We start from the raw sequence: 18,997 nt of genomic DNA, 5'->3' as shown, positions 1-18,997 counted from the left end.
AGCAATGGGCATGCCAGTCTCTTGTGTTTATGCAAATTTATTCCTAGCACGGTTTGAACAGTTTTATATAAAAACAGCCCTAAATCCACACTTAAGACATATCATATTTTCATAAGCATATTTTCGCTTTGTGGATGATATTTTTATTATCTGGGGGGGTTCTCTGGAAGAATTTGCAGATTTTGTAAAATACCTGAACAATGTGAACAGTGACAACATGCGCTTCACATTTTCATTTGGGGGAAACACAATAGATTTTCTTGATGTCAAATTTAAAATAAAAAATGGCTCTTGAAAAACAGAAGTGTTTAGAAAAGAAACCGCAACAAATAATTACTTACATTATAAGAGCGCTCGCCCATTACACACTAAAAAGGGACTTCCATATAGTCAAATGCTAAGAGTAAGAAAACTGAATAATGATGAAACCATTTTTAATGAACAAATTTCTGAGCTGAAACAACGTTTTTTGCAAAGGGGATATCCTATGACTTTATTAAATGAAGCATATGAAAGGGTAAAAAAATTTTCTCAGATGGATTTATTAAAGGAAAGGACTAAAAAATTAAATAGTGTAGTCAAACCTACAAAAAAATTTAATTTTTGTTTCAAACATAGTGCAATGGATAGAGCAATCCATGCAGCAGTGAGAAAACACTGGCATCTCATTGATGCAGAAAAAACCTCACACACAGATGGTAAATTAGTTCCTCAATTTGCATACAAAAGGGCACATAATATAGGGGATTTATTAGTACATCATAGACTTCGTCCCCCTCAAAAAAATTGGCTACGAGATTTATCAATAAAAGGAAATTATAAATGTGGTCACTGCAGATACTGTCATCTTCACCTGACAGGGAATTCTATACATTTTGGCTCTATGGAACATAAGGTACAAAATTACATTTCTTGTCAAACTAAATTCGTGATTTATATTATTTTTTGTCCATGTGGTTATTTTTATATTGGAAAAACTATAAGACCACTTACGATACGTTTTGGTGAACACTATAGATCTATTACATCAGGAAAGGGCTCACTGCGATTAATCAAGCATATTCAAGATGTGCAGAAAGCTAACCCAGAAATTTTGAGTTTTGCAGGGATTGAAAAGGTCAATTTTCCACCTCAAGGAGGTAACCATGACAAAGCTTTACTGCAACAAGAAGCAAAATGGATCCTGAAAGCGAACGCACAAGGTCCTTTGGGACTAAATGACCGGATCGATCTATCAGTATTTTTATAAAAAATGTTATATAAAAAATTGTATGTAAAGTTATTTAGATTATAATCTTCCTATGATACTGTAAAAATATAGATTATCTTGTAAATCGATATGGAAAGATCTATTCCTTACTAGTATCTTGCACTCTGTATATTGTATAACTATATATTTTTTTGTAAATGTTTGTTTCACAACTTGTTTTGTATGTTAATTAGTAAGGTCTGTGATCCTATAAAGGGAATGACCTTTAGTTAATCCCCTCACCTGGACCCGTAGAAGCGAGTAATCGCGAAACGGCCGTTGTCCGGCACCTCCCTCCCCTAGCATTCCTCTAACGTCCTGCAAGTCCACACATCATATTGATGGAATTTATGTGAAATAAAGACGCACAGTTTTTCAGCTACATCGGTGAGTGCTGCATATTTCTTCTTTTTTCGCTTCACATTGAAATATTCATGTTTTTTCATGCAAGCACCTCCGTTTTTTGACTGAATTATATACCGCAATACTTCAGATAAATAGCTCCATCTGGTAATGTGGTGATTTTGCACCCTAGTATGCCGTTCACCTGTTTGCTCTTTGCTGGGTACATATTGGGCTGTTATGAAAGAGTCACCGTAGGAGGCAGACACAAAAATAGAAGCTACGTCCAGAAAACCAGAGAAGTTGGCAACTATCAGATTGCAGACCCCTGAACCTATCAACACAACTAGCAGTAGCCGTGGGGGGTTCCTACGGTGCCCTAGACCCCTCGATCACAGCCGGAGAGCTAAATAGCCTAAAGACAGAAAAGGAAATCTAAACTGCCCCAGAGCAGACCCCAAAGTAAAAGGCAGCCCCCAACATATAATGACGGTGAAGCAAGATGAAAAAACACTCACACAGATAGAAAGATAGGCTGAGCAAACGATGGGGCCCAAACTAACTAAACAGGACAGGAAAGGAAGGTTGCTGTCTGCAATCTGCCAAAACCCTATCAAAGACATAAACCAACAGGCTGATATGGAAAAAGACCTTGAAGCAGCTAGGCTTCAAAAGCTATATCAGCACTCAGGTACTTTCTGAAGACAGAGCTAAAGGAATTCAGCTCACCCCAGCAGGGAATGGCAGAAATACAGAAAAACAAAGCAAAACAAAGTCAAAGCCAAAATGCAAAAGGCAGAGCAGAAAACTTAGCTTTAGAGGAGCAGGAATTCAGACTGGTCTCCAAGGATCCCACAGAGAAATCACCCGCAGGGCAGAAGGGCGTCAGCGGCCTTATATCCAGTCAGTCACTCCACTCAGCCAGTCATCATCACTAGGCTCAGGTGCTTGATAATCAGGCTCACTACCTTTCTTTACCAGAAGAGGGAGTTCATCGGGCCTCAGTAGTGAAGGGGAAAATGAACTCACAACATTGGGCCGTCTGAAAACTGAGTTTAGTCTAGGACAATTTGTCTGCACTACTAACAGCAGTTACAATACCAAACTAGGGCAGACCCTATAGGAGAAAAACACAAGAATTATACTGTATTTTCACATACTATCTATTCCTGACACTGGAGTGGGTTATAAACTTACACAGTATATAGTCTGAGGTCTGGGATCTGCCAATATGGGGCTAGTTTTCTGACTGTTTCGAATAACATGATACATGATTTTATTTTTTTCTTTTGTCCAGTCTCACTTGAATATAGGTCAATATTAAATAGTCTCCTGATGAGTCGCCTTTGGTCAGGACGATGAAACCCGTAGAAATGAGAGGCTTGGAGAGTGAGTGTGTATACGTCAACTCACCCTATATACTGAACTGTGGGGTACATGTTTTTTCTATTAGTCACCTACTGACTAACCTTCAGGAGGTGAATTATGGGTATAGTTTTACATTTGGAATTAATAAAGTTTAGTTTTATCCTTTTGGCAGAAAACATGAGGAATGACAAGAGACAACCCATTTAAGAAGATTCAATTTTGGTTAAAACTATTCCAACACTATGAACACAAAAAAGGCTTCTCCCCTATGTGACATCTCTGATGTTTATTAACAGTTGATTTCCAAGTAAAATCATTTCCCAGATTAAGAAAATGAAAAAGGCTTCTCCACTGTGTGACTGCTCTGATGTCTAACAAGAAGCTCTTTCCGGTTAAAACATTTCCTACATTCTGAACAGGAAAAAGGCTTCTCCCCTGTGTGACTGCTCTGATGTCTAACAAGAAGCGCTTTCCAGGTAAAACATTTCCCACATTCTGAACAGCAAAAAGGCTTCTCCCCTGTGTGGGTTCTCTGGTGAGTAACAAGATTCCATTTCTGGTTAAAACATTTCCCACATTCTGAACAGGAAAAAGGCTTCTCCCCTGTATGGATTATCTGGTGCTTAACAAAATCTGATTTCTCGTTAAAACATTTCCCACATTCTGAACAGGAAAAAGGCTTCTCCCCTGTGTGGGTTCTTTGATGGCGATCAAGACTTATTTTCCATTTAAAACAGTTCCCACATTCTGAACAGGAAAACGGCTTCTCCCCTGTGTGATTTCTATAGTGAGTAACAAAATGTGATTTCTGGATAAAACATTTCCCACATTCTGAACATGAAAAAGGCTTCTCCCCTGTGTGACTGCTCCAATGGCGATCAAGACGTGCTTTCCAGCTAAAACATTTCCCACATTCTGAACATGAAAAAGGCTTCTCTCCTGTGTGAGTTCTCTGGTGTGTTACAAAATGTGATTTCTTGTTAAAACATTTCCCACATTCTGAACATGAAAATGACTTCTTTGCTTTAGGAGCAGTTTGTTTTTTAATGCCTCTTTTGTGACTTTGATTTTCCTTAGTAGTCGGTAATGAATCAGAAGATGGGACCTGTTTCATAGGATCAGATGACAGATCTTTGCTTTGAATGGATGATGATATATCTGGAGTAATGGCATTCACTTCAGTTGTATCTTGTAGGATCTCAAGATCATTAGATTTAAAAATTGAAGATGTCAGCTGTCCCTCTGTTCTCCTGGTACAGTCATCTGCTAAGATAATAAAACAAAGTTTTTTAATAAAATATCCTTGAGTTTTATATTTTTGAACATTTCTACTTAAACTGTCCATAAAAATGGCAAGCTATGTAAAAAAACTTTAACCCCTTTCTGCCATATGACGTACTACCCCGTCCATGTGCCCTGGGACTTAATTCCCAAGGACAGGATAGCACGTCATAGAGATCAGCGGCGCTCACAGGGTGAGCGCCGCTGATCACGGCCGGGTGTCAGCTGATTATCACAGCTGACACGTTAGCCCCTGGCACACTGCGATCAAACACGATCGCAGTGTACCGGGGGTTTAGGGAAGCATCGACAGGGAGGGGGCTCCCTCCGTGCTTCCCTGAGACCCCCAGCGCAGCGCGATGTGCTGCGCTGGGGGCCTCCTTACCTGCAGGTCCCTGGATCCAATATGGCTGCGGGGACCTTCAGGGGCCTGCAGGGAGGCGGCTTCGTCAGTGCCTGCAAAGCGCAGGCATGATGAAGCCTTGGGCAGTGCCTATGTGAGATCGCTGATCTGTCACAGCGATCTGTGATGTGTCAGATCAGCGATCTCACACATGACAATGATTTCCCCCCTGGGACAGTATAATAAAGTTAAATAAAGAAAAATAAGAGTAAAAATAATTTATAAAAAAAAATCGCTAAATTTAAAAAAAAAAAAATATTCCCTAATAAATTCATTTTTTGGAAATGAAAAAAAACAAAACAATAAAAGTACACATATTTAGTATCGCCGTGTCCGTAACGACCCACCCTATAAAACTGTCCCATTAGTTAACCCCTTTAGCGAACCCCTTAAAGAAGAAAAATAAAAAAATTATGCTTTATTATCATACTGCCAAACAAAAAGTGCAATAACGCGCGATCAAAAAGATGGATATATATAAACATGGTACCGCTGAAAACGTCATCTTGTCCTGCAAAAAACAAGCCACAACACAGCGTCATCAGCGAAAAAATGAAAAAGTTATAGCTCACAGAATAAAGTGATGCAAAAATAATTATTTTTTATATAATAAAGAAATAAATGAGGTATCGCTGTAACCGTACTGACCCGAAGAATAAAGCCGCCTTTCAATTTTACCGCATGCAGAATGGTGTAAACGCACCCCCAAAAGAAATTCTTGAAATGCTGGTTTTTGTTCATTCTGCGTCCCAAAAATCGGAATAAAAAGCAATCAAAAATGTCACGTGCCTGTAAATGGTTCCAATAAAAATGTCAACTCGTCCCACAAAAAATAAGACCTCACATGACTCGGTGGGTCAAAATATGGAAAATTATAGCTCTCAAAATCTGGTAATGCAAAAACTATTTTTACAATAAAAAGCGTCTTTTAGCGTGTGACAGCTTCCAAACATAAAAACCGCCATAAATAGTAAATCAAACCCCCCGTTATCACCCCCTTAGTTAGGGAAGAATAATAAAATAAAAAAAATGTATTTATTTCCATTTTCCCATTAGGGCTAGGGTTTGGGTTAGGGGTGTGTTGGGGTTAAGGTTGGAGTTAGAATTGGGGGTTTCCACTGTTTGGGCACTACAGGTGCTCTCCAAACGCAACATGACGTCTTATCTCAATTCCAGCCAATTCTGCGTTGAAAAAGTCAAACAGTGCTCCCTCCCTTCCAAGCTCTGCCATGCGCCCAAACAGTGTTTTACCCCCACATATGGGGTAGCAGCCTACTCAGGACAAATTGCAAAACAACTTTTGGGGTCCAATTTCTCCTGTTACCTTTGGGAAAATAAAAAAATTGGGGACTAAAAGATCATGTTTGTGGAAAAAATATGATTTTTTTATTTTCACGCCCGGGCGTTATAAACTTCTGTGAAGCACTGGGGGGTTCAAAGTGCTCACGACACATCAAGGTAAGTTCCGTGGGGGGTCTAGTTTTCAAAATGGTGTCATTTGTGGGGGGTTTCCACTGTTTAGGCACATCAGTGGCTTTCCAAACGCGGCATGGCGTCCAATCCCAATTCCAGCCAAAAAAGTCAAATGGCGCCGTTTCCCTTCCGAGCTCTGCCATGCGCCCAAATAGTGGTTTACCCCCACATGTGAGGTATCAGCGTACTCAGGACAAATTGCACAATAACTTTTAGGGTCCTGTTACCCTTGGGAAAAAAAATTGGGGGTGAAAAGATCATTTTTATGGAAAAAGTATGATTTTTTAATTGTACGGCTGTACGTTATAAACTTCTGTGAAGCCCTTGTGGGTTCAAAGTTCTCACCACATATCTAGATAAGTTCCTTGGGGGGTCTAGTTTCCAAAATCGGGTCACTTGTGGGGTTTCCACTGTTTAGGTACATCAGGGGCTCTCCAAACGTGACAAGGCGTCCGATCTGAATTCTAGCCAATTTTGCATTGAAAAAGTCAAATGACGCTCCTTCCCTTCTGAGCTCTGCCATGCGTCGAAACAGTGGTTTCCCCCCACATATCAGGTATCAGCCTACTCAGGACAAATTGAACAATATCTTTTGCAGTCCAATTTCTCCTGGTACCCTTGGTAAAATAAAAAAATTGGACCTGAAGTATTTTTTTTGTGAAAAAAAGTTAAATGTTCAGTTTTTTTAAACATTCAAAAAATTCCTGTGAAGCACCTGAAGGGTTAATAAATTTCTTGAATATGGTTTTGAGCACCTTGAGGGGTGCAGTTTTTAGAATGGTGTCACTTTTGGGTATTTTCTATACTAATACTGTATATATATATATATATATATATATATATGAGAGAGAGAGAGCCCTTAAAGTGACTTCAAATGAAAGTGACTTCCTAACAAAAAAAAATTTTGGTTCCAAAATTGTGCTGATTTAAAGTAAACATGTGGTAAATGTTACTTAAGTTTTTTGTGTGGCGTATCTCTGTGATTTAAGGGCATAAAAATTCAAAGTTGGAAAATTGCAAAATTTTCACCAAATTTTCATTTTTTTCACAAATAAACGCAAGTTATTTGAATTAAATTTTACCACTAACATGAAGTACAATATGTCACGAGAAAACAATGTCAGAATCACCGAGATCCATGGAAGTGTTTCAGAGTTATTACCTCATAAAAGGACAGTGGTCAGAATTGTAAAAATTGGCCCGGGCAATAACGTGCAAACCACCCTTGGGGCTTAAGGGGTTAATTATTTACCAAGACAATGACAGTTCACAGTCTAATAAAAAACCTTGTTGGATGAACCAGTAGTGTGTGGTGTTCAACTGTTTGTTCATTCTGCCTCCCAAATATCGAATAAAAAGGAACCAATCAATGTTATGTAGGCGAAAATAATACCAATTCTCATCTCACAAAAACAAGTCCCCACTCAGGTCCATCATCTGTCAGTGGAAAAACAGATAAGGCAGGTTACAGTTAGTGCCATAGTTAGGGTTAGTGTTGGGGCTAAAGTAAGGGTTTATTCTAAAGTTAGGGTTTATTCTAAAGTTAGGGTTAGGCAAAAGAATTAGACTTTTCTCTATTGTCTCCCAAATAATTTGGTCACATCAGAGTTTTGTATTTCCGGAAAAAAATATAAAAAAAAGTAAAAATGGCCCGTCAGTGTTATAGTGCAGAGGAGGCTTATCCACTTTCATGTTCTGACAGTGAAGAAAGTGCAGTGTCAGATGGCAATGTGGATTTCGAGGGCTTTAGTAGCAGCGACAGTGATAGCTCAGAAATGAGCAGTGATTCCGGTCCATCCTCACACACAAGGACCAGTACAACAAGAAGGACAAATAGCGCTTCTGGAGAAATGTCTCCAACTCAGGGAACAATGCCCAGTACTAGCGCTGTCCCTAGTGCTCGGGAATTGCCGCACACCAATGTCCAAGGGGCTTTGCCTCTTGATGTAGCATTTCCCAGATGGGAGGCTTTGGATTCGGCTAAACCATTCATCGCTCATTTTAATGCCATTCCTGGTCTAAATGTGGAGGTGGTGGAAAATTTTGGACCAATTATTTCAAAGAGGGCAAGGTTCAGAATAAAGCTCTATAAAATGTGTGAGAGTTCAACCGGATACACATCAGCTTTTCATATTTATGAGGGGAAAGACAGCCAACTAAACCCACCAGGATGCCCTACTTATCTGGGGACATCTGGAAAAATCGTTTGGGAACTGATAACTCCATTTTTACAAAAAGGCTACAATCTGTATGTTGACAACTACTACACCAGCATACCCCTATTTAAAAGTCTGGTTGTACATAACATAGGGGCTTGTGGGACCATTCGCAAAAACCGTCAGGGGTTTCCACAATCAGTGGTCAAAAAAATTTCCGAAAGGGGCAGTCAGGGGTTTTACGCAATAGAGAGCTGCTTGCCCTTAAGTATAAGGATAAAAAAGATATTTTTATCCTGAGCTCGATCCACACAGATGCCACAAGAGCCACTGCAGACCAACAGGGATCCACTACTCCAAAACCTGTGTCTGTCATTGACTACCACAAATATATGGGGGTGTGGACCTTGCAGATCAGGTTCTACAGCCATACCAGGTATCAAGAAAATCATATATCTGGTATATAAAGTTAGTCATTTATTTGTTTCAGGTGGCCACATATAATTCTTTTGTGTTATACAAAAAATGTCACTGAAACAGGGATTTTTGTGATAAACTCACCGTAAAATCCTTTTCTCCGAGACGCTCATTGGGGGACACGGGTAATGTGGGTGTATGCTACTGCCGCCTGGAGGCTGACACTAAGTGAAAAAAAGAGGTTAGCTCCTTCTCTGCCGTATACACCCTCGCCTGGATTGCGGGCGGAAACCAGTTTAGTGCAAAAGCAGTAGGACAACAACAAAAATCAGCCTTAATGCAGGTAACAATATGTTTAGAAAAGAACCACCCTAATATCATCGAAAATGCATATTAATTAAATAAACAAGAGCTAACTGGCTATCAGGGTGGGTGCTGTGTCCCCCAATGAGCGTCTCGGAGAAAAGGATTTTACGGTGAGTTTATCACAAAAATCCCTGTTTCTCCCTCGCCTCATTGGGGGACACAGGTACTGTGGGACGTCCTAAAGCAGTTCCTGGGTGGGAAGTTGACTCACCGATCCAAGCTACATGCACCTCCTGTCTAAAAGGTGCGCCACTGCTGCTTGGAGAATCCTTCTACCTAGGCTCGCATCCACTGAAGCCTGAGTATGGGTATTGTAATGTTTGGCAAACGTGTGCAGGCTGGACCAGGTTGCTGCCTTGCAAATCTTTTCCATCGAAGCCTGGTGCTGAAGTGCCAAAGAGGCGCCCACTGCCCGAGTAGAGTGTGCTCTGATCCCTGCTGGAACCGGCGCACCCCTGATGCGGTAGGACTCCTGAATAGTCAAATGAATCCACCTCGCTATGGCCGATTTTGAGGCCACGAGTTCCTTCCTGCGCCCCTCGGGGAGCAAGAACTGCGTGTCTGTCTGCCTAAAGGGTGCCGTCCGTGACACGTACCTCCTGAGGACTCTTACCAGGTCCAACGTGTGAAGGGGCTTTTCCACTCGGTGTGCCGGTGCTGGACAAAATGAAGGCAAGACAATATCCTCATTAATGTGAAACGAGGAAACGACCTTCGGTAGAAAGGGGGGAGCTGGTCTGAGAACCACCTTATCCCTGTGGAAAGTGAGAAACGGGGCTCGACAGGATAGGGCCGTCTGCTCTGAGACTCGCCTGATAGACGTTAACGCTACAAGGAATACCACCTTCCAGGAGAGGTATGACAAAGAAACATCCTGTAGCGTTTCAAATGGAGGTTCCTCCAGAATGCTTAGGACCAGGTTAAGGTCCCAGGCGTCCAGAGGCGCACTATAGGAAGGTACCAAGTGGGAGACCCCCTGGATGAAAGTCTTTACCTGCAAATTTACAGCAATTCTGCGCTGGAACAGGATGGATAAAGCTGATATCTGTCTCCTGAGGGAGCTCGGGACCAACCCTGAGTCTAGGCCAGACTGGAGAAAGGCCAAGATGTTGGGAATAGAGAATCTCAGTGGAGAATAACTGCGGCCTCGACACCAAGAAAAGAAAACCTTCCAGGTTTGATGGCAAATTTGCGCCGAGGTAGGCTTCCGGGCACAAACCATTGTAGCAACCACCTCGCGCCCAAACCCCACCTGGGTCAGAATCCAAGATTCAACGGCCATGCCATCAAACACAGGGCCCCTGAGCTCGAGTGGAAGATCGGGCCCTGGGACAGTAGATCTGGGCGCTCTGGCAGTCGCCAAGGAATGTCGGCGAGCAGCTGCACTAGATCCGCGTACCAAGCTTGATGGGGCCAGTTTGGGGCCAGGAGAATCACTGGAACCCCTTCTGTTTTGATCTTTTTGATGACTCTCGGAAGTAGTGGCAGCGGGGGAAATAGATATGAGAGGCAAAACGGGTTCCACGGCAGAACCAACACATCCAAAGCGACTGCCTGCGGGTTCCTGGACCGAGCGACAAACAGGGGCACCTTGGCATTCGCCCCTGAGGCCATCAGGTCCCTATCCGGTGTCCCCCACCATTGGAAAATCTGCTGGAAGATCTCAGGGTGTAGTGATCACTCCCCAGACGCAAGACACTGCTGGCTGAGGAAGTCTACTGCCCAGTTCTCCACGCCCGGGATGTGGACTGCCGATATCACCGACTGGTTCCTCTCGGCCCAATGCAAAACGTGGCCTACTGTTGTGAGTTCATTTTCCCCTTCACTACTGAGGCCCGATGAACTCCCTCTTCTGGTAAAGAAAGGTAGTGAGCCTGATTGTCAAGCACCTGAGCCTAATGATGATGACTGGCTGAGTGGAGTGACTGACTGGATATAAGGCCGCCGACGCCCTTCTGCCCTGCGGGTGATTTCTCTGTGGGATCCTTGGAGACCAGTCTGAATTCCTGCTCTTCTAAAGCTGAGTTTTCGGCTCTGCCGTTTGCATTTGTGCTTTGACTTTGTTTTGCTTTGTTTTTCTGGATTTCTGCCATTCCCTGCTGGGGTGAGCTGAATTCCTTTAGCTCTGTCTTCAGAAAGTACCTGAGTGCTGATATAGCTTTTGAAGCCTAGCTGCTTCAGGGTCTTTTTCCATATCAGCCTGTTGGCTTATGTCTTTGATAGGGTTTTGGCAGATTGCAGACAGCAACCTTCCTTTCCTGTCCTGTTTAGTTAGTTTGGGCCCCATCGTTTGCTCAGCCTATCTTTCTGTCTGTGTGAGTGTTTTTTCATCTTGCTTCACCGTCATTATATGTTGGGGGCTGCCTTTTACTTTGGGGTCTGCTCTGGGGCAGTTTAGATTTCCTTTTCTGTCTTTAGGCTATTTAGTTCTCCGGCTGTGATCGAGGGGTCTAGGGCACCGTAGGAACCCCCCACAGCTACTGCTAGTTGTGTTGATAGGTTCAGGGGTCTGCAATCTGATAGTTGCCAACTTCTCAGGTTTCCTGGACGTAGCTTCTATTTTTGTGTCTTCCTCCTACGGTGACTCTTTCATAACACCCTACCTTGCGCATGGTTGCTCTGCTGCGGGTGCCCCCTTGATGATTTATGTAAGCCACCGCCGTGGCGTTGTCCGATTGAATCCGGACTTGGTGGCCTGCTAGAAGGTGACGAAAATGTTGCAGAGCCAGCCAGATTGCTCGTATCTGCAACAAGTTGATCGGGAGGTGTGCCTCCTGCGGCGACCACCGTCCTTGGGTCGTGTGGTAGCGAAAAAACGCTCCCCAGCCGGGGAGGCTGGCGTTGGTTGTGACCACCAACCAATAGTCTGGGGGAAAGGGTTTCCCCTGAAGCAGGGAGGAACTGGTTATCCAACACTCGAGTGACTGTCTGACCTGAGAGGACAACCGGCACCGATGATCGAGCGAGAATGGGTTCTTGTCCCAGGATGACAAGAGGGCGTGCTGCAGGGGGCGAAGATGGAACTGGGTGAACGATATTGCTTCCATCATTTTTCCTAGAATCCTCCCGAAACAGATGGTATGAGGGACTGGTTGATGAAATGTCCGGACTCCCTGCCGGAGAGCTAGGGCCTTGTCCTGATTGAGAATTACCAACCCTCGAAAGGTGTCGAAGATCATCCTAAAAGGAAATCCTCTGAGCTGGAACAAGAGATGATTTCTTCACGTTGACCAACCACCCTAAGCGGGAAAGAGTAACTAGCGTGATGTTGACACTTTCCTTGCATGCCCAAATAGAAGGGCCCTTGACCAAGAGGTCATCTAAGTAAGGCAAGACGACTATGCCCTGGGAGTGCAGGATGGTCATGACGACTGCCATGACCTTTGTGAACACTCTGGGGGCGGTGGCTAGCCCGAAGGGAAGTGCTGCGAACTGAAAATGTAGACCGTTGATGGCGAAGCGTAGAAATCTTTGATGCGGAGGAAAAATGGGGATATGTAGGTAAGCATCTTGGATATCGATAGAGGCCAAGTATTCTCCCTGCCCCATGGCCGATATGACTGAACGGAGAGCCTCCATTTGGAAATGTCTGACCCTGATGAATTTGATCAGAAGCTTCAGGTCCAAAACAGACAGTCCCGTCCCTCTCTGGGACCGTGAATAGGTTGGAATAGAAGTCATGAGCCTTTTCGTGTTCTGGCACGGGAATAATGACTCCATTGCGGTGGAGCGATTCGATGGCTCCTAGCAAAGCCCTTGCCTGGGTATCCACCTTGGGAAGATAGGAAAGAAAAAACCGTCTTGGGGGGGTACCTGACAAACTCTATCTTGTACCCTGAGGACACCAGCTCTCTTACCCATGTGTCATGTGCGATGGTGAGCCAGACATGGCGAAACCAGAGTAGGTAGCTCAGTGGATAGCACTGCAGCCTTGCAGCGCTGGATTCCTGGGTTCGAATCCCACCAAGGACAACATCTGCAAGGAGTTTGTATGTTCTCCTCGTGTTTGTGTGGGTTTCCTCCAGATACTCCGGTTTCCTCCCACATTCCAAAGACATACTGATAGGGAATCTAGAATTGTGGGCTTCATCGGCGACAGTGATGATAATGTGTGCAAACTGTAACGCGCTGCGGAATATGTTAGCGCTATATAAAAAAAATAAAGAGAAGATCTTTGGGACCTGGATCCCCTCGACCTGGGCTGGTGAGTACGCATTCTCCCCAAGGGGTTGGCTCTATATGAGACCTGTCGATCTCTATCCTGGTTGGGGCAACCTGAAGCGGCGGAATTGGCCGCTGTAGTCCACCCGGGGTTGCGAGAAGCCCGAAAACGTGCCTGAAACTGGTGACAAACTGGCGGTTTGACCTATTGTTGAGGGAGAAAACCGCTCTTCCCTCAGGTGGGATCAGAGATGAGCTGATCTAACTTCTCTCCGAAAAGGCTGCACTGATAAGGTAGAGAAGTCAAGGACTTCTTGGAGGCTGAATCGGCCCGCCATGTCCTTAATCATAGAGCTCTCCTAATGGAAATTGTGCTTGCGTCAGCAAGTGCCGCGCAATTGGCCGCATCCAAAGATGCATTGATTAAGTAGTCCCCAGCCATAGCGATCTGACTCGCGATCTCTGATAGTTCTGCAGGTAGGGCCCTATCCTGCAAGGCTTTGTTTAATGATTCTGACTAAGAAATCATGGCCTTGGCCACCCACGTTGCCGCGAACGAGGGAGAGAGTGAGTGCTGACCCTGATGCCTCAAATACTGAGTGAGCCAAGCTCTCTATGAGACGATCTGTGGGATCCTTCATAGAAGAACCACTAGGTACGGATAACAGGGTTTTAGAGGCCAAGCGTGACATGGGTGAGTCCACCGTTGTGGATTCCGTCCATCTTTTACAGAGGTCCGGGGCAAACGGATACCTCGCTTCGAGCGCCTTCTGGCCCGCGAAGCGTCTGTCCGGCTGTTCCCTGTGTCGTTGCACTATGTCCTCGAATTCTGGGTGAGTGCAAAATACTCTATGCGGCTGCTTAACTCGCTTAAATGACACCTTATGGCCAGAAGCCAAGGTGGAATCATCCTCAATCCCCAAAGTCTGGTTGACGGCTTCAATGAGGCTGTCCACTGTTTCTCAACACCCCGGAGTATCTAGGTCAAGGGGCTCGTCTGAGCATTGCTCGCTATCGACTACTGGTGAAGGAGAGCGAGAAGCAGAACTCACGGATGCCGAGGCACCGGATGAACCGGGAGACGCCGTGTGGGTTCGTTTCCCCCGCGTCTGCCTGGAGTGAGGGCGGCCCCTGCAGGCCGGATGCTTTTGTGAGGTAAAGGACCCCTCTAACACAGGCGAGCCACTGTCCCTGCCCCATCTGGGGCACGAAGGGACTCGATTGCTCTCGTAAGCGACGCCATGGACTGCGACAGTGATAGGGCCCACTCGGGGGACTTGCACTGGGCTCAGTCGCAGGGTAAGGCTCCTGGGCGCGTTTGGAATCACAGGCTTCGCATAATTGCTTGCTCTGTGCCCGCGGAAATGCGGCCCGACAAGAGATGCATGCAGCGTATAGAAACATGTGCGTCTTCGCTTTTTCAGACATGCTGTATCTGCCCGGCATCAGCACTGCAGACCGCTGGGGGGGGCACTCCTCATTTTCCCGCAGCATGGCCTCTCGGGTTGGGGGGCAGCACTTACCCCAGTCCTGTGCCCCCACGTGTCCTGGAAGTGCCGGGCATTGCTCCAGCTCAAAGAAGCGCGCGCCACAGCTGCGGGAGGGCCGTCAGAAGAAGAGGCATCCTTGGGACAATCTTTCTAGTTTTGCGGCCTAGCGCTGGTCCGAAACCGGGGCCTCAATTTCTTCGGCGCCCACCCAGGCCACAGGAGGCAGGCCGCCGGAAGTGACGCGAAGGAGGGACTTCTGCCTGCGGCCTAACGCCAACCGAAACCGCGGGCTAGATTTACATCGCCTGCCCGTGACGGGGGGTGGGTGGACCCGTCTCCCACGGAGTCCCAGGCCGAGGATACATGGCTGGACGTCAGGACCCGCCACCGTGCGCGATGGGGGTGCTATCTTCGGATGCTGCCGCTCTGACCCCCGAGGAAAAGGCTAAGGGCTCCATCCCTGTGGACGCTGCTGCAGGAGCCCTCCCCGGCCATCCCCCTCCGTGACGATGCTTCAGCTTCCCAGCTCAGGTAGAGGGGAGGGGGGCCACATATAGGACAGTGCAGGCACCCTAGCTCCATCTTTCCCTCCAGGGATGAGGAGAGGGACCGTCCGCCGCCTTGCAGCACCGCAGTCTAGCATTGGTGGAGCAGTGGGAGCCGCACGGACTATGCTTGTGCCTCTGTACAGCCTAGGGTTTCAATACCTTAGGGAGGTCAGGGCTAAGTCCGGCATCATGTCCCACGTTGCGGGACAGGATACATGGAGGCGACACTCGCACGTGCTCGCCCGTTGATGGTTTGGGGAAATCGGACCCTTTCAATAGGATCCATTGCCCCTATCTCATCTTCATGGAAAAAATAAAAAAGTCTGGGAAAAAAGGACCAGATGTGTCCCACGTTGCGGGAGAGGATACGTGGAGGCGACACTCGCACGTGCTCGCCCGTTGTTGGTTTGGGGAGATCGGACCCTTTCAATAGGGTCCGTCGCCCCGGTCTCATCTTCATAGAAAAAGGGAAAAAGAAAAAAAAATAAGTCTGGAGAAAAAACAGGCATGTGCCTCCAACGGACACAAAACATGAACTGGTTTCTGCCCGCAATCAGGGTGAGGGTGTTTACGGCGGAGGAGGAGCTAACCTCTTTTTTTCACTCTTAGTGTCAGCCTCCAGGCGGCAGTAGCACACACCCACAGTACCTGTGTCCCCCAATGAGGCGAAGGAGAAAATCTTGTTTTTGAAAATTTTGTCCCCGCCAATCCTTTAGAATGTGAAGATGTCAGAAGACTCACCAAGTGACATTTTATTGCACTCATCCCAGTAACTGAAACAAGAAAGAACCCCCAGAGAAGATGTCGTGTATGCTCCTAGAGAGGAATGAGGCATGATCCCCGCTATTATTACCCACAATGCCCATCACTGCCAGCCTTAAGCCTCCATGACTGCTTTACAATCTTCCACACAGAACCACGTTTTTGAACTGTTTTGACATTCAAGCATTTGGTTTATTTAGTGACAACCACATTTGAGTAGAGCTGACTTAACAATTTCCGGGGGTAGGTGGGGGGAGGTCTCCAGAGACACAAGCTGGGCACAATATATTGGGCACTACAATGACATTTTGCAATTTTTGCTCTGAAACTTCTACTACGTGTTTCTGGAAATCATCCATGTAGTGAAAATGGTCACTATATCCATAGATGAATTCCCAGAGGGGTGTCATTTCCAAAATGGGGTCACTTCAGGGGGGATTTGAGGGGGAACATTTTTGTGAAAGAAAAGTAAATGTTTATATTTTCATTCCACATTCCATTCATTCCTGTGAAGCATCTGAAGGGTTAATAAACTTCTTGAATGTGGTTTTGAGCACCTTGAGAGGTGCAGTTTTTAGAATGGTGTCATTTTTGGGTATTTTCTGTAATTTTGACCCCCTAAACTCACTTCAAATGTGAGGTGGTTCCTAAAAAAAATGGTTTTGTAAATTTTTTTGCAAAAATGAGAAATCGCTGTTTAACTTTTAATCCTTATAACTTCCTAACAATAAAAAGTTGATATAGATGCTACTGTGCAGGCGCCGCCATCGCCGCTGACATTTTGCTGGATGTAATTTTTTTTCTAAGCCTCCCAATAGCCACAATATTATAGGCATTATCACCAATAATTTCAATGCTATTATATGCATTATGTAATAATGGGGGGCAGGTCAGTGAGGGGTCAGCGACCTGTCATTAGCCAATACAGATGAATATGTAATCAGAGCACCACATAAAGCCCCACCCACAGCCCCACCCACAGCCCCGCCCCAGAGCACGAGAATCTCATTACCTGAAAGCTACAAATACAGATTAAACAACAGTAAACCAGAGTTGCCCTCATTTATGGTGGACCATTGGAGCTACTATGGATCCTGAGCAGAAGATTAGAGAAAATAATATTGCTCCCCATTTCAGGAGAGATTGTGCAGTAATCTGAATTCCTTAGGATCAAAAAAAAATGTAATTGGTTGTAAGTTCTATAGAAAAGGGCTTTCAATGCCCAAAGTCATTTGAACAGTTTTGGGTGGAGGAGAATGTTGTGGTCTAGAGGCAAAATGGGGATCATGGTAATGTGGCACCCCTGAGGGTTCAGTCGCCACAGAGGTACTGCACCTCCTCCTGAGGTGTGGTACCCCACCATCCAGGTAAGGTGAAGACACCTGACCACACTCCAACACCTACAACCCCACGCCACAAAGTAGTGTAGCAAAGCAACTTCGGCGGCTCCCTGCTTGGAGTGTAGCATAGCACCCCTTGATGGCTCCCTGCTTGGAACATGAAACGTGCTGGGAGGTGGGTGGAGTTAGTTCACATAAAAGAGCGGAAAGAGTTGAGTCAGTCGTTCAGTCAGTCTTTCATTCAGTCAGTGAGTGAGGATGTAGAAGGACAGAGTATGAGACACAGAAGATCCCTGGGAGAGGGATGGAAGAAGGAAGTGCTGCAGCAGGCCACAGTGATCTGGGTCTGCTGGCACAGGAAAGAGACAGAGAAAGGAAGCTTGATTCTCCATTGGGAAGAAGGATTAGCATGGAACGTGAGGAGAATAAGACCAGGGTTAGAGGAGAACCCTTTTCAAGTTCTAAGCGCAAGGCCGGGGTCCGGTCCCCGAGGTTGTACGGATACTAATGGTCCTGCAGCAGACACCGGAGGAATAGAAGTAGTGACCACTTTATTCCCACTCAAGACTTGGGGGCACAACAGCAACATATTAGTGAGCCGGGACTTAGTAGCAAGGAGTCCCCGAAGCAGGCTACAGCTGTCTGCCGTAAAAAAATAAAAATAAAAACAAATCTGAACTGAGAAAGTAAGTTAATGTGTATGCACAATGTAAGTGCATATTAACACATGACCATTAACCAGAGAAAACAAAAAGCAAAAAACACAAATATCCTGAACTAAAAAGTAAAAAATATACTGCCAATAATGCATAAAGGTAGTAATAATAATAAGGGTATTTAGTAAACATAATTTTGATCAAAATAATGTACAAGCCATCCCGCCACGTCACGGCAACCCTTGTGGGACAGTCCCTACTCTAGTATTTAAAACCTTTTCACTTGCCAAGTGACGTGAATGTTAACAAGGATCGAGCAGCTGAACCACTAGTAACAGCTTAGGCCAGACTGGATGGCTTTCCCAGCTCAGAAGCTGCCGTACAAGAAGAGTTCATAGGAACATCTGATAGGAGGAACTCCAGTGTAATTCAGTACTGAGAGTACTTCACTCAAAGGTGCTATAAGAGGAGACGTTCAGGAAAGGCACATATGTTGGCGGAGTGTTGGAAAGGAGTACTTCATCTTGCCTGGAAGTTGGCTGAGCTCCTGGCCCGGAGGACACGGCACAGATGCGGGCACCTGTACCTGCAACAGACTGTGAGTAAAGCTTTGGAACTACATGCCCTGGTGTCCTTATTCCTGCGCCAACCTGCCCAGCACTGCTACATCTCTTGCGCCTGACACTACACCATCTAAGTGTCACTTCACCTACACTGCCCGGGGACTACAGCCCTGCCTGTGGAGGGCTATAACATCATTGCTGCACCACACCATCTGTCCCAGAGGATCTGTCTGCAGCGTCGGTTTACATCTCTATTGCCAAACACCACAGGTGGCGTCACGAATCACTCATCATAAGCACACTGAACATTTCCCTTTACAATGGGCACCCAGGGCCACGGGCCAGGTCCCAGCTGCTGTGACATCTGCCATTGAAGCTTATCGGGCCCGGTACCCCACAGCCCTGGGAGGGCGTCCCAGTAA

General features: G+C 45.6%; 2 protein-coding genes across 2 annotated transcripts in view; both read right to left on the bottom strand.

Annotated features, from left to right (window-relative positions):
* Nucleotides 1–18,997, bottom strand: part of LOC141082292 (uncharacterized) — a 987,535-nt gene that overhangs the window by 816,711 nt on the left and 151,827 nt on the right. The window lies entirely within an intron of this gene.
* The window catches only part of LOC141082344 (zinc finger protein 213-like), a 43,710-nt gene that overhangs the window by 20,250 nt on the left and 4,463 nt on the right, over nt 1–18,997 (bottom strand). The window lies entirely within an intron of this gene.

Source organism: Dendrobates tinctorius, unplaced genomic scaffold (genome assembly GCF_039654945.1).
Source record: "Dendrobates tinctorius isolate UK_male_01 unplaced genomic scaffold, ASM3965494v1 ptg000017l, whole genome shotgun sequence".
NCBI classification, from domain to species: domain Eukaryota; kingdom Metazoa; phylum Chordata; class Amphibia; order Anura; family Dendrobatidae; genus Dendrobates; species Dendrobates tinctorius.
This window is presented reverse-complemented; position numbering and strand designations above follow the sequence as displayed.